Genomic DNA, 24,452 nt, shown 5'->3' on the forward strand with positions numbered 1-24,452 from the left:
ACTCACAGTACTGATTTTGTTAGTATCAGAAGAAGGTTTTAACAATCAGCCAAGTTTCCAGGAAATAGTTTCTAGGAAGTGCACAATTTGGTTTGTGTGGGTATTAAAATAAAACACAAATCCACATACAAAGTATCACATGAATAAAAAAGTTCTTATCAATAAATTCATTTTATTTAAGCTATATACCTATTTCAGTTTATAGGCAGTTTTTGGATTCAGATAGATGATAATAACATTTTGAGTAATAAATCATTAGTTATCTTTCATACAGTAAGTCATATAAATAAATGACTTAAATTTTATGACATGTGTATCATACTGAAAACAACATGATCAAAGTTTGAACTAACTTAAACAGGAAAAAATATCATGTTTTCTGCTCTTAAGTGAAAATTCTGACCCTGTGTTCCAGAATCTGAGTTCAGTGAGGATGCCTCAAATGGTTGAACACTGGTATATTAGTCAGGGTTCTCTAGGGATTGACACATTAGCCTAACCATCACAACTGGTGAGTTGGCAGAGGCAGTCAGACTCCTCTGAATTCTTAAAATGTCTTAAAAGTCTCTTCCACTAACAAATTGCATGAGATTTATCAAATCTTTACCACTGAAGTTTTAGTCATTAGATAAATTGATGAGTTCTTACTCCTCTCATGTTTAATTGTCATAGCATTGCATTTATCCTCCTTAACCAGTACAATGTATGCTTTTCTGGGTTCAGTTAAAAAGGATGCACCCTGGGAAAGATAAATTATTCCATTATCACCAAAACATTTATTGAATGTCCATATTTGTAGGAGGTAATGCTGAGTGCAATAACTGGGAATTAATTGGGCTCATTTCCTGCCTGGTTGGATGTTACAGTGTGAGATATCCAGATAACAATGATGCAAGCATTTTAAAGTAATGCATTAAAAACATGAGAAAGGAGACGAGTTAAGTAGGCTTTTACCATGAACATTAGGCCTCATGAGCAAAGTATATCACTGAACTGGGTGAAAAAGGAAACCCTTGGGAGGTACATGTCATGATGAATAACCTCCACTCCACCAATCATGTGGATTTGACTGAGTGCTCTGCAGCAGTACGATTTTTTTCCTAAGTCTTTCATTTCTTACCTCAGAAATAATTAAAGGGAAGGAGTTGCTTGCTTCTATCTGCTCTACAGATTTCTTAAATGCTTTACACTTTAGAGAAGAGAGATCAAATAGGGAATAAGCTAGTTATTGGCAAACATCACAGTGAACCATGTAAGAGGCATGAAATCCTTTCATGCTGCAAGAGTTTAAGTGCATGCTTAGAGATTATACCCATTTTAGAGGTTATATTTCTTTAATATTATCAACATCTCAATATCTCTGCTTTACTCACCATCCCTAAATGTCCCCAGATCTCGTAAATTCTAGCTTATCCCTAGCTCTTAAACTCATCCCTTCTTAGCCTTTTTCAGGATGACCCAATTAATGTAGGTTTACATACATCTATTATTTCTGCACAATTGTAATGGGCTCCTACCCATTATTGATCTCTATTTTCCCTGCCTACCAACCCATTCATTGCACAATAGGTCCACACTACTGCCTGAGATTAATTTCTTTTTCATAAATGTATACAATATATACATTTGTCACTTAAAAATATCCCAAAGATTTCTATCACCTAAGCAATGAGCTCTTGGCTCATCAAATTGACACCTAAATGACTATTAATAAAATCTACCAGTTTTTCCCTCAGGCACATCGTCCCCTCATCTCAGCAACAAGTTTGATGAAAGCCTCATATGTATTTGCACGTGTAGGTATTGTTACTTCTGTTTGAAATACTGTTTTCCTTCCTCTCCATTGAAGAACTCTAATATTTCCTCCAAAAACAATTCCAAATGTGTTGTTTTCTGATGTTTCAAGGTAGCTTAGTATTCCTTTTTTTTCCCCCATGGTATTTCATGTATCTGTTTCTTTCAGTAGTCCAAGTCTCTAAAAAGGCAAACACAAGGTATTGCTCAGCTGCCAGCCCAAGCTGTGAATTAATACAATCTTCTAACTGTATGTTGATTTGATTTTCATAGCTTTTTTAGCACAGTGTTTTATATTATCCTTTCAATAACTTTGTAAGTTATTGCAGAACATATATTAAGCATATATTATTGCCATACAACAGATAAAGAAATTGAGCTTAATCTAATAACTAATAGATTTCGTTTTGTTTTAAATATTTGCTTTTTTTGCTTTACTTATAGCCCCCCGTCTCTCCATTATACCATACTCTGTTATTTATCAAATTGCATCTTTTATATGTGTGTTTTTTCCTCCCTCTTTAGTAAAAAGAAAAAAATCATCCTTTATGCACATATCTTTCATTGAACATTCATTAAGGATCAGTATATTGCAAGCCAAAAATTCCCTTAGCCTTTATTTCTTTCATTTTGACTTTAACCTCATTATGACATAAACTACATCTTGACAGATGATCCAACCAAAGAATTATAAAATATTTTAGATAGGTGCTTTAGGATAATGATTTATGAAATAATCACTGGGGTTAACTACTACAAACTGAGCATTCCAAAAGTCTTAGTACAAAAGTCCTAATAGGTCATATCCTTTGTGTCCCTTAGAGGAGGTAATCATAAATTTATTTTGATAATGTTTGTGTCAGTCAGTTATGCTTTATTTTACTTTGCAAAAGATGGAGTATTAGTGCAAATGAGTATCCATGATATATAGAGTCAAATGTAAAAGACACTTTGATGTTGTCTCTATGTCCTCGTGTTGAAAATAAACCAAAATTAATTTCCATCCCATGGGGGGGTGGGATGAAGGGAGATGAATGATATCAACTAAATATACTAACTCATCTTTCTTTCTAGAAAACAGCAAGATTTAAGGGCATGGATAGGGAAAATAATGACAGGAAGAACATTCAGGGATCTTTAGGACTCTCTAAAGGGAGATACAAATTATTACATAATGGTTTTATGGGACAATACTGTGTTTTCAGATGTACAACAAAGCTACTCCTCTGACTTTCAGTGGGGCATATTGCTTCAATTGTCTGTATAGTGGCTGTAATTGTTTTGTCCTGGCTTCTTTACATTTAGTTGCCTAAATCTTATTTGTGCACATAGCCTTGCATTTATAAGTCAATGCCTAGGATCTGTTAGGGAACTTCTTTTGACCAACTTTGTTTGTGCAAATATTTCGTCTTAGCTATACATTTAGAATAAAGTTTGATAAACAGTGCAAAATTCAGGAGGGAGGATATAAATCAAAACTAAAATCATGATTTTTGGCATTGAACTCTTATGTGTTTCATTTCGTTCATGGTCTTTTCTGAAATGGAAGAAGAGACCTCAACTATTTGAAATATATGTCTCTCAGATCTAACTGGGATGCAACTACATTTGAGTAAAGGACTATGAAAAGATGAAATCATTATATTGTATCTTAGGATAAAAGACATTATAAATATTTAGTCTTTTACAGTCACAAACCACTTAAATGAATGAATATACTCTACTCACTGGTTTATGGTTCTAAGAGCTTCCAGGAAATGTCAAATTCACATGCTGCCCAGAACACAAGATTTAGCTTTTGGATTTTTAATTTAGCTAAACAATGTATAAAAGTACAAAATCATCCAGTTCCTTATTGGCTCCACGTCTGTGTACGATTTGAGCTAGCATTGGCAGTCACATAGACTCAGTAACTTAAATGTAATTAATTATACTTTTTTTCAGGTAGAGACAAAAAAAATCAAAGAAGGCAATTTGGAGAAACACTGTTTTTTCAGCAATAATCTTACATATGAGGTAAGGCTCACAGTTGCCAAAATGAAATCTGGAAACAGAGATCCATCAGCCTTGTTTCTCAAGTAAACCATAATTGTTCTGAAAATGATTAACCCTGGGTGGCAGCCAATGTTCCTTTGATAAAATGGTACTCTGTCTGATTCTACAATTGAGTAGACAGGAAATGGCTCACCTTTTGAAAATGAATTAACTCTTTCATAAAGGACTATAGTAATTCCAAAATATAAGCCAAAAAATGTATGTGATGTCAAGAAATTACACAGTTACCAGAGGTAGCAGGCAATTGTTCTTTTTCTGTTTCTGTGTCATGTTCTTCCTAACTTTTACCCTTTTCCTAATATCTGCAGATTTTGGTGGCCAATGTATTTCTTGCTCTAGGAGTTTCTTAAAAATCCTCTCTGATGATTGGTTGTTTCAAAGTGGAAGTTAGTAAGCAACTGAATGACAGTACTCCTTAGTAACTTTTTACTTTTGCAAAAGTTATAAAAAAAAATTAATTACTTTTTAATAAGGTAGACACAGACAGAACAAATTCCCACAATTTCCCAAATGTAGTCATTAAATTTGCAATAAGGTCTTGAGATTTCCTGATTCTTGGAATGCAAAAAATTACTAAGCTGTGTCTCTGTCATCAAATAGTGCACTTAAATGCCTCTCTTCAGCATATGTCTCCTGTTGCACACCACTCTTTCTGTAATGTTGCCAAGCCCGGGTCCTTCCTTCCCATGGGCATAGCTTAAACCCATCTAGAAAATGATTTGATCTGCAGAATGCAGATCACTTTAAACTGTAGAGAATGAAGGCTTGGAGACAGCACAGAATGTGGTTATAGTAGTCCAAGTTAAAAATCACCAGAGCATCAACAAGGGATTTGGCTGCTAGACCAGTGTGGTTATTAATGGACAAATGCTGTTTCCTAAACCGGGGAACTTCTTCTACTCCTTGTGGTTATGGGAATAGGAAATGGAAGGAGACAACACTTTACTGGCAGGCACATTACTGACCCTGCAGAGGCAGCAAGAATAATGAGCAGAAGATGCTTCAGAGAAGAGAATTCTTTAAAGCAGAATAATGGCTGCGGGAAGCACAGGATTTTTTGGACATTATGGTGACTGGATTGGATCACCCTCAATCAGAGTAGGATGAATCAGTCAAAAGTGTTGCTGAATCAAATTGTCATAGAATGTTGAAAAAGCTGGGTAAGCACAAAGGCATCCTGATTCTTGCCCATTTGTGAATCACAAGTATTCAAGGGAACCAACTCACTTATGACACATATGAGCAGTCACTTGCTACCCAGATTTCTGGCGTGGTCCTGAGTTCAAATATTCATTCTGCAACCAGAACAACAAGTCTTGATTTTTGGTTCAGCAAATATGGCTATCAAAATAATATAGAATGCAGTTTTTATACCAGCATAATTTTCCAACAGAATGCGTTAAATTAAGAAAAAAATCATGTGTTGTTTTTTAATTACAGATTTTAGCAAATAGTTTTAGTTAGAAAGAACCAAATATTAAATGTATGTTTCTAGATTTGATATGTTGCTTATTTCACATTCAAAATTGTTTACCTATAACAGCAATCAAATCCTTATGAAAAACATATTTGGAACTAGAGTCAATAGAGTGTGGTGTGTGAAACAGATGAAGGAAGGATAAATAATGGAGGAATATCAATACATAAAATTAAATGAGAAAGAGAGCCATACGTCTGTAGCTAAATAATTTCTAGATATGGCCTTTCCTTAGGAGCAGATATTCTGTTTAGTGTTCTTCATCCCTTATCTTTCACTATGAATTAGGAAGTCCAGAGGATAGCCTAGTTTAGCAACAAAGGCACAATTAGAGGAGTCAGATGGAGGGAAAAATGAGTACTTCCCTCTGCTATTTTAAATTTGAGGGATAAGTGGACAATTTCTGAAGCAAGATGTAATTTTGTTTTGCAGAATGATATACTTTTGATTTGCTTAAAATTATTCTACTAAAAATAAATTCTTCTGTGAGTGATGTATTATTGAATTTTAGAGGAGAAATTTATCAAGGCTTTTGGGGCCTTCTAGAAATAATTTCTTTAAACGAAACTGTCCCTGGAAAGGGTTATAACCTTATCAGCTAATGCTTAACAGTTTTTTTCTCCATCACAATAGTAGAAAAGTCTTGGTTGCAGGAAAGGGAAAATAAGATGATCTTCTAAGGAGCTAGACAAAAAAGGAAAATAAAGGCTTAAACTGGGAAGAAACAGAAGTCAAAAGAGACCGATAATAGATTTTCCTTAAATCCATGCATTTTCTGCAGTTGGCCCCACAGGACGCATGGAAGGGTCCAGCTCTAGCTTCTTCTACCTGATGATATTATTGGCAGTCTGCTGAACATCAACAGAGTGCCACAGACATGGAAGGATTTTTTTCTGTATCGAAAAAGTATAAACCAACTTCTTGGCACTCCATCAAAAGAGAAGTGATTTCCTAACTAAAGTGGAATGCTCAATCAGAAGAGTTTTTGGAACTTTCCCCTCTGCTATGGAACCTGGTGAATGGTTTGAGGTCTTCCAAAATTGCTTGAAATTTAGCTGCTAGGAAGCTGTGCAGACCGTTCCAATTTTCCTTTCAATTTTGCATTTTGTTTGGCTGCTTCCTTCAAATCTTCCAGTGTAGTTCAGTCATTAGTCAGAGCTGGAAGGTTTATTATTTATTTTGACAGTCACCAGCCTGTTTTGTCAAACAGTACACATTACTATTCCATTTGACAGGTGTTACCTTAAAATCCTTCAGTTTCTTTTTTTCCTTTTGTGTGAGGCTTCTATATCTGCTGTCTTGTTTACCTTTCCAAAGGAAGTACAATACGTTTTCCAGGTAATAAAAGCATTGTTTGTTGCTACTTTTCTGTAATAGATTAAGCAGGCATTGGTCAACATTTTTTCAGATTTAATCTAAATTTTGATGAGGCACCTAAGCTAAGATCCAATGGGGGATAAAATAGAAGAATAAAGGAAAGAACAGTTGAAGCAATATAAGTAGAGGCAAAAAAGTATTGCCGTTTCACCTAGTGTTAATATATACATTCACCTTGGAATACCAAGGCTAGAAACATAGCTATTGCCTAAATGAGCTTTAAGTTTAATGGTATGAGGTTTTTAAGAAAAAGCCACATGCTGTGTTCTGCACTTTCATAGAAGCAAACACAGCAACCTTCCTTGTCAGAAATGTGAACACTAATCCAGATTAAAGAAGTTAGGCAGGTCTTCCAGAGAAGATGACATCTGAACAGATGTTTAAAAATAAGTGGTATAGACAAGAGAAGGGATGGTAGATGGGCCTTCTATATCAACATCAGTTTGTGATTTTTGATTCTAGATATGTTGCTTTTGACATACAATGCCAACATTTTAATGTTATTCACTTGTCCTGATGTGTATGGCCCATCATCCTTATCCATTCATTTCTTTAACTTCTTTTATGGCTCAAATGTCACCTCCTAGAGAGACCTTCTTTGACTCCCCAATATAAATCTGTCACCTCCTTGGTGGCCTTTCTATCTACAAGCACTGTGTTATTTCTATTTCTTAATTGCATGTTTAATTGCCTGCCAGGGAGGAAAAAAAAAAAACCATTTGTTTAATTCCTTACTGCCAGTCTTCTCTCTTTTAGCTATCTATTACTTTGTAACATGGTACCCTAACACTTCATGGATTAAAACAAAACCATTTTATTAATCATGATTCTGTGGTTCAGGATGTAAGCAGGAGTCCTGGGGAAGGTTCATCTCTCCTTTAGGCAGTGCCAGCTGTGCTCAGTCTTGAGGCTGCTTTCAGCTGAGGGCTGGGCTTGCAGGAAGATAAAGGACCTAGATATGGTCCCTCACATATATAGGATCTTAGTGCTGAGCTGTTGGCTGAAGCACCTTGCTTCTCTTCCACGTGGGTTTTCTTTCCACTTTGGTCTCTCTCTTCAGAAGGACAGCCTCTGACTTCTTTACCAGGAGCCTCTGTGTACAAAAGAATGAAAGCACCAGCTGCCACACCTCTTAAGGTCTAGCCCCAGATTAGCACAGAATAACTTCTGCCACAATTGATTGGTCAAATTAAGTCCTAAGCCAATACCCTGTCAAGGGGAGCAGTAATAGATTCTACTCTTTAGGGTGAGGAGTAGTATGCACATACAGGCAGGAAAGGAATTGTTATAGCCACTTCTGTTGACTCGATCACACACTCTGGAAGTCAAACTTTCTGATGTCTTCATCTGTTTGTGTGGAATCAAAAATACAGCTACTCATTTATGTTTTTCATTATGTCTACTTTTAAACTCTATTGAGTACTGTATCTACATCTCCAGTCCTGGTCTCCTTTTTTAAACTAAAATCCTTCATCTTTATCTGTGGGTTGGGCATTTCTTTTTATATGTCCTAGCATCACTTCACAAACAATATATCACAAATAAATTCATCTCTTCTCCCAAGTCAGTAAAATTGTAAATTATTCTATATTACAAATGTTATTTTCCTAGACTTTAATTATCAACAAGAATTTTAATTGTGAAGGTACCATTCTTTCTTCCTTTTAGAATCAGATAGAATCAAAAGCATATTTGAGAATTGGCTCTACTACATAATGGAGGGTGAAATTGAGTAAATCACTTAACCTTTCTGATCCTATTTACTCATCATTTAAAACTGATATGATACCTTCATCTCAGGGTTGTTGTGGAGATTAATTATGAAAATGCTTAATAGAGAGTCTTATACATGTTAAACACTCATTAAATGCAAATTTCCAACTTTATTTATGTAGTGCTTATTTGCTCTGTGTATTTATTTTTTAAATTTATATATGTGCTTTTCCTTAACACCTAGAGAGTAAACTCCCTGAAGACAGGGACTCCTGAAGTCCTTGGTTTATACCTTATAGATTTTGAGACATGACAAAGTCAGTTTATGGACTCACATTATCATTGATTAAAAAGTAAAAACACTATTTTGAGGGCAGTAAATGTAAATTCACTAGGCTTATTGAACATAAGACAATGCATATTAAATATTTTTTCATTGTTGTTTATTTGTATTCCACATTATGCTATGTCCTTTTAAAAGTGAGCTCTGCTTTTCAAAAAAGCCTAAGAAAATAAGAAGGTTTGAGAAAAGGGACCATAGATTTTGATAGCTAGAGGAAGGTTTTCAAGACCTAATGTGAAACTAAAGAGAATGCCCAACCTTGAGCCAACTTCTCGTGTTAGGTCTTTAGTTTCATATTAAGGTCTTGATACTACCTGTTTAAAAAAGTCCAATAATATTGCAGCAACTACACTTTTGGGCAAATGGATTTTAGTGACCAAATGCTCTCCTCTCACTGTCTCTGAAATATGATTATTTCAATTACCAGTAGCAACAATTAATCACTGACTAATTCATCAGCTTGCAGCTGGGATTGGAAAGCTGACTTCCTTTTTTCATTCCCTTTTAATGTTTTACTCTGCTCAGCATGGGTTGAGTAATAACAAACTAATAACCTTTTCCTATACTCAGTATCTTTTTGTAAAACTAGCAAAGAAGAAAATCTTTACTCTTTTTCCCCAAGTTCAATTCTGATGGGAATTTTAGAATACAAGTGTTTTTCCATTTGGCTATGAAATAAGACATTATAGAATGATCTATTTTCTTGAAGTTTGATTAAGTATTCTTTACTATTTTGCATTAAACAAGCCATGCTAGAGGTATGGCTGCATAACTCACTCCAAGTTGATAATAATTTTCTGTTTCTTGGCTATCTGAAATTTTGAACTTCATGTGAAATGACATATAAGAGCTTCATTAATGTCCATACTCAGAGAACAACTATTAGCAAATCCTTTAATCAGATCTTTCATACATTATTTAACTTTGGTATAAATACATTTTTCTCTTACTTCTAATACAGGAAGTGAAAATTAGTTTTGGGGTATATGTGAATCATGTGATGCCAGATCTACAATTTATCGATATGTATTTATCTACCCAGTAACAGATCTTCTTCTAATGTTATTATTATTGACAAGGTACAGTTTCTAGAATTAGGTGGGGAGATATGGTACTTACTTGAGTCATTCCTAGGAAAGGCCGGAAGATTGTCCTAGAAGTAGTCTGCTCACCATCTGCTCTGCCATTCCAGGGAAGGAGTAAATTCACTTAGATCAAGGGTTCTTGATGAAACCATCAATAGACTCCAGATTATCTATAAATATCATAGGTCCAATCTTGTACTGTTGTATATTTCAAAAGCTTTCATCAGTTTTTCCAAAACATTCAAATAAATCCCTCTATTGGAGACCAGCAGTTCTCTTCAAGACAGTACTGAATTATCTTCTATATACTCACAATTATTTACTTACTTATTTTACATTCCAACATCCCTTGGAATTGGTAACTACAAAATCCATAGATTAAGTTTTTGGTTTTTACAGCTCTCTTTAATGTAATTGAAATCATGATTATAACATTAGTCATGATTATACCTGTCAAGAACTTAAATGACCTGAGATTTTTACCCAACATGTGTGCCAAATTATCGTATCAGTTTCATGGGTGCTGGCAGAAGACATAGGAATATGAATTAGAGACGAAGAACTTATTACTAACAGCAATAATAGTAGTCAGAATATCATTTGTGCTGGTCCCACAAGGCAAAGCAAGTGGGTCAAGCATTCTCACACATACACAGTTATTTGCATTACAAAAGAGGATCTGCAAGATTTGGGAAACTGAATTTTTTATAGCTGGCAGGAAACTTGCCTGATCTTCATCCCAAAGGGAACCATTTTCTTTATGAAACTGGATAATACACAAACCTGTTCTTTATTTTGAAGGGAGACATCACCTTTATCTACTATTGCTATACAAACACTCTTAAAATGATAAGGCAGGACAATGGCTGTCAGTGTTTCTGTGCATAAGATATGAAGAAACATGAGCAATATGTGGAGAATTGTCTTCCAATCATACTCAACCCTTGACTCAACACTGTCTCATGAAGAAACCTGTGTTATTGACAATGTGCTCCCCATTTCCCAGACCCAACTAGTTGAGTGCAGCTAATAAACCATCAGGATCTACTTTAGAAATTCAGGTGACTTTCTCCTTAAATTTTCATATTGAACTTTCCATTTGGCCCTAGTCATTAATCCAAGTACAGCAAGCTATATTAGCAATATCACACACTCCACATTGGCTGGTAAAGAAGACATCCAAGGCCAATGTATCATTCATAACAATGCTGACCATTGAGATAAGGCTGACCTGAATACATTTCAGGACTAGGGTGTGTCATTGATCATGTTAACTAATATCAGAGACAAATTTTGTGCTATGCTTTTTTCATATTGGATGACTCACACTATAAGGAAATCTGTCCAAAGGGTATGAGTAAGTCATGAGTCAGTCACCCCTCAGGGAAGCTTCTCTAAGTAACCAACTATAACTTTATTTTTTGAGAGATCACTGCATAACCAAATATAGCTTCATTTTGGAGAGATACTGCAATTATCTAAGGTCTACAAGATCTATGGGGGTATTTCCACAAAAATTTGAAGATCTCTTATGGCCATACCTAATGTGCAAATCACTAGTTTTTTGGAAGAGAAATAAACTAGTACTTGGTTCTCAGAGAACACATGATGTCTCTAAAAAACAAAGTGTTTACAATTATTGGAGCACATGAAGTTGAAGTTTGACCTTACATCAGCCAAGACAAACTGATGCTCCAATGTGGACCTCCTACTAACTGGTAGGACTTAATTTCTCAATTCACTCAAATAATTGAGTCTAGCCATTATTTTGGAGGCAATGCATGAGGGCAGTTAGTTCACTTTGCCTTGTTTATCCACATCACCAGCCGAGTGGCATTCATCCACTCCACAGAATGAGAATCTTCCAGGTATAGAAATAGGGATGTAGCAGATATCCAGAGGTGTTGACAGGCATTTTAGTGGGATGTGAAGAAATTAGGGCCATCTCCTGTGATTTTGATAAACTTATCAGTAAGATTAAGAGAAATCATAATAGAATTGTGGCCAGAGTTGGCATGATAGGCTAGGAGGAAATGAGCCTTAAGACAATATATCTCTTGTCAAACTTCCATAACAAACATTACATGCCTCACTTATTTTCCAAGTGAACTAGCCAAAGTTCTAATGATTCACCTGGTTTCTGTCCACAGGGGTCATGAATTTCCCTCTATTCTTCCTCAGCATCTCTCTGTAACTGTTGACTGAAATGCCTGCCACATACCACTAGAACAAATCTTAGTATTAATTACTACAAAGCAGTGGACTTGAGAATGATTGCCACATTAGCAAGGGCATTTAGCAACATCCAGGATATCATTTGGAGAGTTATCTTTCGACCTTTTTGCTAGTGTTCATCCTGAAACCATCTCCTCAATTCCTAATATTGTCTACTTAACAGACAATTAAGTGAAGGATCACTTATTACCCAGCTGACCAAACACAGACTTACCTATATATCTGTTAATTGGGTCATGAGACCCCTATCCTTCCTAATTCTTCCTCTTCCAGAAAGTCATGTCTCAGTCAGCATCCCATCCTCATCATGAAAACTATTAGTAAATATGGAGAGGATATTAGTCAGACAAAAGGGGTACTGATGCAAAGTACCAGAAATTGGTTGGCTTTTATAAAGGGTATTTATTTGGGGTAAAAGCTTACAGTTAGAAGGCACTAAAGAGTCCAACTCAAGGTTACTTCCTTACCAAACTCTGTTGCCTTGTGTTGAAGTAAGATGGCAGGTGATGTCTGCAAGGGTTCAGCCTCCTCTCTCTCTTAAGCTTCCATGGGTCCAGCTTTTTCAGCTGTCAGCTATAGGCTGGCTCTTCTCTCTTCCTGAGGCTTGTTTCTTGTTTCTTCCTGGGCTCAGCTGCTCTGTTTTCTTCACAAGGTCGGCTGCAAACTATCAGGCAAATGGCTCATCTCTCTTCCCAAGGCCTCTGCCGTGTCTATGTAGCTATCTCTCTTCCTCTGTGTATCTTCTGCGTATCTCTTCCTGTGTGTCCATTTATATAACCCATAAAGGGGGCAGAGACTCAGATTGAGTCACCGTAATGATGTGGTCAAATAAAAGCCCTCATATTAACATAATTTAATCAAAGTCATCTCAACTGAATATAATACAATCAAAGGGTATCACACTCAGAGGAACATACCAGTTTAAAAACATTCTTTTTGGAATTCATAAATAATCTCAAACTGCCACAGAGGGTTTAAGATTTTATTATTAAGTAAACAAGTAATCCTGCCACCCTTTCATGGATGCTCAGAGAAAATAGATGACAGGATAGATAGATAGATAGATAGACAGATAGATAGATAGACAGATAGATAAAGAAAGAAAGAGAGAGAAAGAATGGAAGGAAGGGAGGGAAGGAGGGAGGAAGCAAGGAAGGAAGGAAGCAATTCCAACTTCCCATAAGGCAACACAAAGTAGTTCAGTTGACACTTGTACTATAGGAGAAGAACCATGAGATATGGAAACCAAATATTTTATAATGTGCAGAAAACCCACTTGATTTTTGCCCCAAATATAAATATTATTTATATTATGCTGAACAGTAAAAAAAGAAAAGAATAAAGAGAAAACAAATACCTATCCTTTGCTCTAGCTGGGGACACTATCTCTACCTCTGGAAGTTGGTTGCTGTATAAATGCCCTTGAAATGATACTCCAGAACAAAGGCAGTGTGTGCCTCTCCTCACAAAATGTGCAACAATGCGAAAGACCCAAGAAGAATTGTTTCTCAACAAAACCCCATAAAAATATATTGAACTTTCCTTTCTCTCACTCTTCTCTCTCCTTTCTCTCTCTCTCTTTCTCTCAACCCTTACACATGCACACTCTCACTCATAACAAATGTTAAATAAGTGTTTGAGGTGTCTTACAGCTTAAAGATAATTCCCATAAATTTTGCAATAAAATATCATAATACCCATTTAATGTGACTCTTAGAACTTCTTTAATACGTGATAGGGAAAAACTCTACTTTTTCAGTAATTATCAAAGGGAAGCGAAATCAATTCTAACCATATTAATAGAATAGTAAGAATGACTATCAAGTAAAACAGAAGACTGATATGTGGCAATATTGAAAATAGGATTAGGAACATTATGAGTAGCTGAGCAGATATCTCCTTCCAGATATAGGCTGAAATGAGAAAGTTTTAAGAATATTTGAGAAAAGAAAGTAATTTGAGTAAGATTTATAAATGAAAAGAAACCAGTCATTTAAGGTGATGGAGGAGGAGTGAGGGTAAAGCTGTCCCGCTTCACCAAGCAAGATAATAGTCTGCTCAGAGTATTGTGGAACCCAGAATTTTAGAGACTGAAGATTTAGAGTGGTGATAAAAAAATGAATTGTAGTAGTTGACATAGGAAGGATGGATAAGGATATCAATTGAAGCCTACCCAATGTAGGAAAAATCTGGCAATGTTTCAGAGATGATGATAGTCAAAACTATATATGGAGGAAAAAAAGTCTCAGAATTTTTCAGCACAGAAGCCATTTAATTCACATGGAAGCGAAGGTCTTTGGGACAGCCAGCTATTTCACAGGACATAAAGATCTGCTTTAGTGGGAGGTAACAGATATAGCCCTCCCAGCTCCTGTCCGAAGATATATGCAGCACAAATTTAGGAAATGCCTATTATTATATTATTTTTATTGTGCCATAAATATTCATAGCATCATACCATAGAGGAAAATTGTGCCAAAGGAGAGATAGAACTACAGTGCCAATGAGCTTATGGAGCGATGTAATATGCAGAAAGAACAGAAGGAGAAATGTAATATACTGACTTTTAATTTTTATTTGAGACTGATGTGCATGGCTATCTAAATCCAGCCTCGTTAGCAGAAGAGCAAAATAAATTATATCAGTACAGGAGGGAAGCACACTACCCTCCAATCCTTATTTTTGACAGACTTATTTATTGCATAAGTATGGTGAAAATGTATTACCATTTATAATTATGCTTTGTAGTTAGGTTTTGGTTTCTTTTTTAAAAATTACATACATGTAAAGTACAAGAGACATTGGATAAGACCAGTTTAATTCTCTCAAGCACAAACAACTTTGCATTTTTAAGAGTCTCACACGGGTGTATAAATAGGATGGTCACTTCCTTTTTGATATGCCCATCTGAGTCTGCCTTGAAACTAAAAGAAGCAAATTCATAAGTTTATACATCAAAACCATCTTTGGTGAGCTTCAAGATGCTTGTGCATTCCATCTTGGAAAACAATCAAATTTAATTTGTATCTGTATGATAGAAACTAAATACATCTGGAAGATCAGTCTATGTATAGATATACCTTACATTCTTGCATTATCATGTACATAAAAAAGATTTTGTTTATTAATTGCAACTTCAAAATCCAGTTCCATCAGTTGATTCGTATAGATGCAAGCATATGATGGAATTGACTTTATATTCCAGTTTATGCTCAATTAGATTTGACCATCAAATAAACAGAGGAAGATACATTGCCAAATAAATAGTAATATAATAGTTAACTTTTGTTCAGTTTTTTCTGCACATCAGGCATGAAATAAACAGTGTGCAAGAGTAATTTCTTATTTAATCCTCACCATAGTTCTATGAGTGAGCTCTGATTCTCTATTACATAGATGAGGAAATCCAGGTATAGAAGGTTATGCAGCTTTCCTGAACTCATAAACCTGTTAAGTGATAAATTCATGACTTTAGCCAAGTTCTTTCTGACCCTGGAGCTCAAGTTCTTCATCAATATCTATGCATGACCTTGGGAAACACCTAATAACAAAGTCCAGGATTTTATAAAGAAATAAATCTAAAATTGATTAGAAAATGAAAGATGACCTATGTGATTCTATTAACACAATTTGTTGGAGCATAGTAATAAAAAAAATTTTATGTTATGCTTTTCCACATCGGAATGTCATCTCTTTCTAAAAACCTGAGTCACAGAGTTAAAATTCAAGCAGGGTAACTGCCCTGAAAATATAAGTGGCTGCTTTCAGTGGGACCTGGCATAACAGTTCAGCATAAAACATCATCTTTATTAAAATTTCACATAGAACTCATTATTATATTCTCAATTATAACTCCAATATTCTAGCTTTGTATCTCAATAATAGCTTATTATAAAAAGTAAAAATTTTGACAGTTAAAAGATCTCAAAAAAGTTTCAGAATTAGTCATAGATTCCGTATTTATGCTAGTCATTGAACAGAGAGCAGTCATACTCAGGGATTCAATATATATTGATCAAAAATAATAGTTTTAAATTTTCAAAACAACTTACTCGATAAAAAACTAAATGATCTGTATGATAAGTGCAAGTGAAAGCTGATAATTAACTTATTTAATTGTGCTCAAATGACTCAATTATTTTCCCATGAAGATATGGACTCACATTAAAATTTTGAGAAGATAATTTAATCGCTACTTATTGGCTGGAAAGATAACACTAATAATAATTGTTCATTCGACAAATATTGTGTGTATGAACTGGAAACCAGGCCCTGTGCTGGGTGTTAAGGATACAATGGTAGGAGAAGATGTATTTGTACCTTAAGGAGCTCAGAGTATAGGCTGACACAGACATTATACTGATTATATTATCAAAAGTAAGAAACTTTAAAAGTCCTGTGGTGACAACTTGAGAGCTTAAAACACACAGAGGAAAAGTGGGATGAGATGTAGCCAGAGAGATTGGAAGGGTTAGATCATTCACAGTTTTTTATGGAAAATAAGGTTTTCCTTTTTAACATGAAAGCAGTGGAAAGCCAGTGAATATTGTTAAGCAGAGGTTGGCATGGTTGGATTTATAGGAAAGTTATTTTCTTTCTGCGTGCTATTTGGGGAATGGATTGGGGGAGTGGTAAGAAAAAATGAAGGTAGACAAGGTAGGAGGTGGTTACAGTATCCAAGAAGGGAGAATGTGTGGTCCATATGGAAGATGACTGTGGCATAAATGAGGTTATTTTCAGTTCAAATGAAGATAGTGAAATAATTGATATAAAACAAGTTAAAACATGGTTGGATTGAGGACTGCATATCAGTCATAAGGGAGAGGAGGATTTTCTGAATTGGATATGGATCATGCGACAAGGAGAGATACCAGCCAAAATTCAACGGTAACTTTTACTGACATAAGACAAGATGAAAGAGAACCAGACTTAGGGAAGATAAATCACAAGTTCAGTTTTTGAATTATATTTGAATTGTTTGGGACATCATTTCATTGAAGTTAGACTATGCAGTAGATCTGACTTTAGGACATTTAAGTGGAAATATTGAGAAGGCTGTTAGATATATGTGTATGGATCTCTAAAGTGAGTTCTAGAATACTGGCTAAAAAATGGAACTCCTATATAAAGTAAAATAAAATTAACACGATACTATTATATCCAGGAAGGTCATCCCAGAAGAGTTCTCACTTGGTTTAATTTCCATTTTAGAAATAACAGGAACATCTGACTAGATTGGGAGAAATTAAGAATAAGAAGTCTTTTTATTAAAAGGTAAAAAACATTTGAGTCGACACCATATACAAATATATAATACACTTCAAGAAATAATGCTCTTCTCATTGATATTTTTAGTTGTTCAACAGACATGAATGTATACACATAAAAATGTAACATTTAGAAATGAATTTTTATCGTGAATATAAACAAAAAGTAACTAAAGTATATAAGGAAACTAAATTGGTTAACGATTACAAATTTACATAAATATAAAATGCTAATAATGATTTTCATTCTAAAAATGCTATATAGTCCCAATTGCACTATTAAGATTTTCAATTGTGTTCAGAAAGTAAAAGGGTATCAATAAGATGGTAGTAGGTATTTTGATAACACAGAAGACCTGGTGAAAGAGAGTCCACATTTTACAGGTTAATACTTGGGCTTTTATAGTGTTTCCAGAACAAATGTCCCAAACCTTTAATCTCGAAAGGCTGTAGACAAACCCCGAAGTATTCTTCCTGTCTTCACTTATGCACTCTCTTTATTATCATAATACAAATATACTAAGGTGTGAGGTAGAAGTTCTTGGTCAATATCAGTACATGAGACATGATCTGGAAGAGCTGAGAAAATTAATGAAAGAGATAAATAAAATCATTAAAGAATTTTGAATGTATTACTCTAAAGGCAAAACTTGGAAGACTGGGCAAGACAGAAAACTACTGAGGAACAGGGGGAAGAAAATAGAGATGCAGTATGGGGGAAGAAAATAGAGATGCAATATGGAGTTATGGATAGTAACTGTGAATATTCACTGTTACACTGTAGGATGTCTTTGAAGTGTAATTAAAAGTTTTTATTGAGCCTCTGAAAATAAATAAATAAAGGCTTCACTGGAAGCAGGTCAAGAATAAAAAGGTCACTAGGAAGACATGTTCGACAAAAGTAAATAAAATAAATGGAAATGAAAAAGCTTTAAAAAGATTGGCAAGGATATAATAACTAGGTAAGATAGCATTGAATACAATGCTAATAACTAACTCTTCATGATAAAAGAAGAACTGAATGTGCAAAATGAAAAGAAACACCATGGTCCCAGAAAACTCATCTAACGTCAGTTTTTATTTATTAATTATTATTTATTGTTATCAACCAGCAAATGTTTATTAAATGCTTACTCTGTTTTAGGCATAGCTCTAGTTTCTGTGAAAGAATAGTGAACGAAATCCAAGTTCTCATGGAGTTTGATCAGAAGGAAAATTGCAGTTGCCTCAAACATTTTCCCAGCTATGATTGATAACTTAAATATGCATAGCAATGCCTTAAATGACTTAGGAGAGAAAACAGTCCATAAGTACTCTATGTACAAGAGACATGTAATGCTCGATGGACCCCAGAAAATCATGTCCTGAGAGCTCATCCATTCCTGTGGGTGTGAACCTATGGTAGGCGGGACCTTTTAAATATATCACTTTAGTTAAGGACCTTTGATTAGATTACTTCAGTGAGGTATGACCCAGTCTGGGTCTTAATTCTCTTGCTGAAGTCCCCTATAAATGGGATGAATATGGAGAGAGCTGTAGAGACAGAAGCCCACATAAGTTGGGAGAGGAAGCCACAGAAACCTGGAAGCTGAAAGCAATGAGACCGGGAGGAGGAGGGAGATGCTGCTACGTGCCTTCCCATTTGACAGAGAGGAGTCCAGGATCACCAGAAGCCAGTCTTCAGGGAGAGAATGTGGCCTGGTGCTTTGGTTTACACATTTTTCTCAGCCTTGGAACTGTAAGTTTATAAATTAATAAGTTCCCATTGTAAAAGCCAATATATTTCTGGTATATTGCTTTCAGCAGCTTTTGGCAAACTGAGACAACCCAGACAAACTCCTCCTCAGTATAAGGAAACAAATTATTGTGAACACAGAAGAATTCAGAAATTCTACAGTTTCCATAGACCATTACTGAAAAAGCTATTAAAGAATGAGTTTCATCCAAACACAAAATGAGTACAAAAATTAAGGTTGGAGGATTGGCACGTGAATATTGGAACCAAGTAACTAATGACTAAGAATAAAACAAATATGGTGATTTTTTGGGGGGAAAGAGAATATAAAGAAATAATATCACCAATAAAGAAATAGTATGACTTACAAAGTCTAGGAAAATATGTTATAAAAACTAGAAAAATAGATTATTTTTAAAAAATATAAATGTCCTTGTTTGAGCACAGAGTAGTTAAAAAATTTATACTGACCATTTATAATAAAATGCATTTAAAGAATTATAAATAGCTACTTCATAAAAAGCACCAGGCCCAATTGATTTCACGGATAAATTCTACTAAACCTTTGAGAATAGAGGATTCTAATGTTCTTTAATACATTATAATGTTCCAGAACAGAGAAAAATGGAATATTTTCACATTATGTTGAGACCATCATAACACTGATACCCAAACCTAACAAAGCACAGTGAAAGGAAATTATAGCTCAGTCTCACTTATGGCTATTGATGCAAAAGTCTACATAACTTTTGTTGCCTTTACAGTAGGGGTTCAAGTAAGTACGGCAAGGAAGAGACTATACAAAAAGGCATATGCTTTGCTCATACTTGGTTTGGGTCTCCCCAACCACCTTTGTTCTGCTTTCCTTCTATTTGGAGAATTTGACAAGCAAACCATACATTTCTTTCTTTCTTTTTTTATTTCTCTCCCCTTCCCTGCCTTCCCCCCTCCCCAGTTGTCTGCTCTCTGTGACCATTTGCTGTGTGTTCTTCTGTGTCTGCTTATATTCTTGTCAGCAGTACCAGGAATCTGTGTCTCTTTTTGTTGGGTCATCTTGCTGCATCAGCTATCTGTGTGTGCGACACCACTCCTGCGCAGGCTGCACATTTTTTGCACTGGGCAGCTCTCCTTATGGGGTGCACTCCTTGTGTGTGGGGCTCCCCTACATGGGGGACACCTCTGCATTGCACAGCACGCCTTGCGTGCATGAGCACTGCACGTGGGCCAGCTCATCACATGGATCAGGAGGCCCTGGGTTTGAAACCTGGACCTCCCATGTGGTAGGTGGATGCTCTGTCTGTTGAGCCAAATCCGCTTCCCGAAACTACATTTCTGAGTCCTTTGTAATGAACACTCTGGATGTGAATTTGATGATGTCAAAATGGAAGGAAAAAGTACAGAAAGTCAAAGCCATTTGTCTGGGTCAATGCAGATAGAAAAGCTGGCACTGGCAGTAGTGAGCATTGGCAGAAGCTAGACTCCACATTCCATCAACTGCATGGGTGTGGCAGCAGTAGTGTCCCGACTTGGAATACAGAGGCAGATGTGCAATCCTGAAGCCAAAGAAAGCAAATGTTGGCTGTTTGATGTTCTCTGTCATACCCAGGTGTGTCTCTTTAGATCTTTGCTCCATTTCTCCTGATACAATGGTTGCTTTTCCAACCTGAGTTTGACTCTACCATCTTACCTCTGGATATCACCCACATTCCTGTGAGTCATCACTCTGTCTGCCTTTGCCATATTCCTGACTTTACTGACTTCTTCCCACCAACATTTAAATACATTCAAGCATCTCTTGGTTTTAACAAACTGTCGACTTCCTAAAACACCTCTAGAAGAACCTGTTGATCAAGTCAAGCTATATTTATTAAACTTACTGCAGTAAGAGAGAATACCACCTTAACAGAAATTTGACAGAATCTTAACAGGGTCTCAAAAGAAGAGAGTTAGGGCAGACATTTACAGGATTTAGGGTCCAAGACTGAGGAATTTTGAAATGGGTTTTCAAGGTAGAAAACTGATTGGAACTGGGCAAAGTTTATTACATTGTAGCTTTATATTGTTGAGCACAGCATAAGATTTAGAGTGTCTTGAGCAAACTGTTAGTCTTAATAAGCATTTTATTAAGTTGGCTATTTTAGTTGGTTCAGGCATGTCTTACAGAACATAGGGCTAAGTTATTATTGTTTGGTCTTTGTTTTACATAGGTAGAGCCTGGTTCCAGTATTGTATAACACAGGGGTAGAAATTCTATTTGTTTCATTTTCAAAACAAAGAAACAAGCAGACAAAACCACTTAAACTTAAATTCCTTTCATTTAGCATTTTCTTTCTCTTACCCCTTGTACTTAAAATTTTTGAAAGTGCTATCATTTTTTTCTTTTCTCCTCAGAAACTACAATCTATCATCTGCTTCTACTCTGGTAAGGTCACCAATGACATTTAAACAGTATACAAGTTTCAGTCAGGGTTCTTCTTTGATTTCTTTTAGGTTTTAGGCGCTGTTAAACCTATCTTCTCTTTTAAAACTCACTTTCTCCTGGCTCCCAGGATGTGGTCCTCTCATCCTTCTCAGTTGCTTTACTGATTCCTTGTCCTTTGTTCATGAATTACCTATAAGTGTTCCAGGGCTCTGCCTGGTAAATTAAAAATTATCTATTGACATATTTTTATTTTAGTTAATTGGTAAGCTTTCAGTTTCTTCCAAATCATCACCCAACACATCTTAGTTTTTAAACCCAGCTTATTACAAGTTAATTATTATTATTTACCTTATGGGTTTGTTTTTAAGAACTTTAAAATTGTGTAACTTGTATATATTTAAAATATTCCAATTTAGTACTACAACTAGCATACCTTTTAATGCCTAAGCCATGTTATTAAACCATTTTCTAAAGTCATTTTTAATCTTCCATTGATAACTAACATACAACTTAGAGTTTATTTGATAGAGTAAAGATAGGAGAATAGTATACATTCAGAGTTTTACCTCTCTGAAAGTATCTTCCTCTTGTTTTCACATAGGAAAAACAGTTTGATTAGTTATAGAATTTTTAATTTAAAAACTTTTTATTATATTTTAGAGGGACTTTTTTTTTCCTGACATTTAATTCTTTAAAGGTATAAATTTAATCTTTGTTACTTCCCAAGGACTTTTATTTTGTTCACCAATATTCTCTCGCCTTCCACCTCCCATAAAGTATTTTTTTGATCCTTGAAAATCGCATTTCATCAGAATATGGCTATTTGTTTGTTCTTCTCTTCCTCCCTCCTCTTTCTCTTTCTCTCAGTCTCTCTCTTTCTCTTTCTGTCTCTCTCCCCTTCCCCCTTTCCTGATACTGAAGGGACATTTTCAATCATTGGATTGGCCATACTTCAACTAAGTTTATTGATTTTCTGGAAATCATTTTTTCAGTAAAATGATACAATGATTTGAAACACTCAAAATTGTAAAGGTGTCACTTTATGCCAAATCAGTTTATTTTCATTTTATCTCAAGCAAATCCCAAAGGGTTTGTGAGTATTTGTTTTTTCAAAAATTGACAAACTGATTCTCAATTTTTTTCTTTGGGTTGAATGTTTCCATTCTTTTTTCTAATGAAGACTTTTTTCCTTCTTATAATTGTGTAGGATATAGGAGGACTTTATATTATTGCTATTCTTAGTATTAATCCCATTTGTTGTCAATTTTATCTTCCTTCTCTGTATGCTGCTTCTCTTTTAACATTTTATGGTGTCTTTCATTATTCAGAAGTTTAAAACATTTTTGTGAATAAACCTGAATTTTGTTTCTTTAGGGAAGTCAATGTCATTGCCCATATTGGGGTTCTCAATTTCTCCTAGAAACTTATTTATTTATTTTAATGCTTTAATCCATCTTGATATATTGTGTGAATGTTTATATAGTATGAGGTAGATCTTGACCTGGTTTTTATCCCTGATATCATTTAATGTATAGGTCATCATTTCCTCACTGAATTAAAATCTTATCCTTACTACTGTATAAGCAAAATTTCTCTTTCTCTTTCTTATTCTCCCCACCCCCCCCGGTTCTCTTTTACTGATCTATTTGTCTATCCCTGTGGTAGTGCTATAATGTTTTTCTTGTTTAATTTTATATTTTCAAGTCCATTAGTCTTCAATTTTATGGAATTCTACACCAATAGTGAACATTTGAAAGGTGTGGAGTATTTTAGGGTGTCACAAATGACTGAGCACCTGCCACTAGCATTTACTAAGTAAAGTCCAGAGATGTTAAACATATTCCAATAAATGGAGTAAGACAGATGATCTTAACCAAAATATCAATAGTTCTTCTTTGAGAAATGCTGTTCAAGAAAAAAACAAATCAGTACACACACAAAAATCAAACAAAAACGTAGAATCAGTTTGTTGGGTATAATTAAAAATCTTTTTAACTCAGATTTGATATGGAATTCTTTTGAATATATTAACTTATTTGAAGGAGAATTAAGATTGTTATGATAATGGATATTGTAGCTGACCATTTCAAAAAATAATATTCTCCATATAATTTATATCTTCAGGAAATTCTTATTTTTTCATTCACTTAGGTGTTGCACTTCCTTGTCAAATTAATCCATAGAGATCCTATAGATTTTGCTACTACTTTGAACGGAATTTGTATTTTATTTTCCATTATATTTTCTAGTATATATTTCTATTGTATTTTTCTAATAGTTACAGCTTCAATTTTAGCAAAGAATTTTTATTTGCTGATAATGGTATTCGGCCACTTTTTAGAACTCTTTTATTAGGTTTTGTCTTTTAAGTTGTTTGTTGCCTGAATTCTCTTGGCTTTTTTGAGAGTGACAATCACATCCTTTTCAAGAGTGATTTTTATCTAGCATTCCAATATTTTATGTATTTATTATTTTGTGTAATTTTATTAGCTAGGGACTCAAGCAGTAGTAATAGTCAGACTCTTTTCTTGTTCCACACTTTACTGGGACTGCTGTAAGTATTTTCTTCATCTACTCTATATAATCGAATTTCAATATTAAGACAAGTGTATCAGCTCTCAAAAATTCCCTTTCAATCACTATGATTTAAATTTGTTTACAATAAGACTAAAAGTGGTAGAACCTAATTGACCAAGTTGTTCCAAGGCAAGTTTTAAATTAATTACTGTAACAATGACCTATAAGTTCCATTCTTTTGGTATTTATGTATTAGTTTTTATTTCTTCAAATTTGAAGTGACTCTAATATTACTCGTACCTCAATACTTCTACTTCTGCTAGTAGTTAAGTAATACTCATAAAATGCATACTATGTTCTAGGCACTACTCTAAGTGGTTGACATGTGTTAATTCATTTATCTTCCAAGACATCCTCAGAGGCAGATATTAT

At 34.9% G+C, this 24,452-nt stretch overlaps 1 long non-coding RNA gene across 1 annotated transcript in view; it reads right to left on the bottom strand.

Moving 5' to 3' along the window:
• LOC131280502 (uncharacterized) overlaps positions 1-24,452 on the bottom strand; it is an 82,324-nt gene that overhangs the window by 2,646 nt on the left and 55,226 nt on the right. Inside the window, exons 2-3 of the long non-coding RNA XR_009188113.1 lie at positions 9,879-10,014; positions 1,722-1,975 (exon numbers count right to left, since the gene is read on the bottom strand). This is a non-coding gene — a long non-coding RNA (uncharacterized lncRNA). The remainder of the gene's footprint in view (positions 1-1,721; positions 1,976-9,878; positions 10,015-24,452) is intronic.

The sequence above is a fragment of the Dasypus novemcinctus genome, chromosome 11 (genome assembly GCF_030445035.2).
Source record: "Dasypus novemcinctus isolate mDasNov1 chromosome 11, mDasNov1.1.hap2, whole genome shotgun sequence".
NCBI classification, from domain to species: domain Eukaryota; kingdom Metazoa; phylum Chordata; class Mammalia; order Cingulata; family Dasypodidae; genus Dasypus; species Dasypus novemcinctus.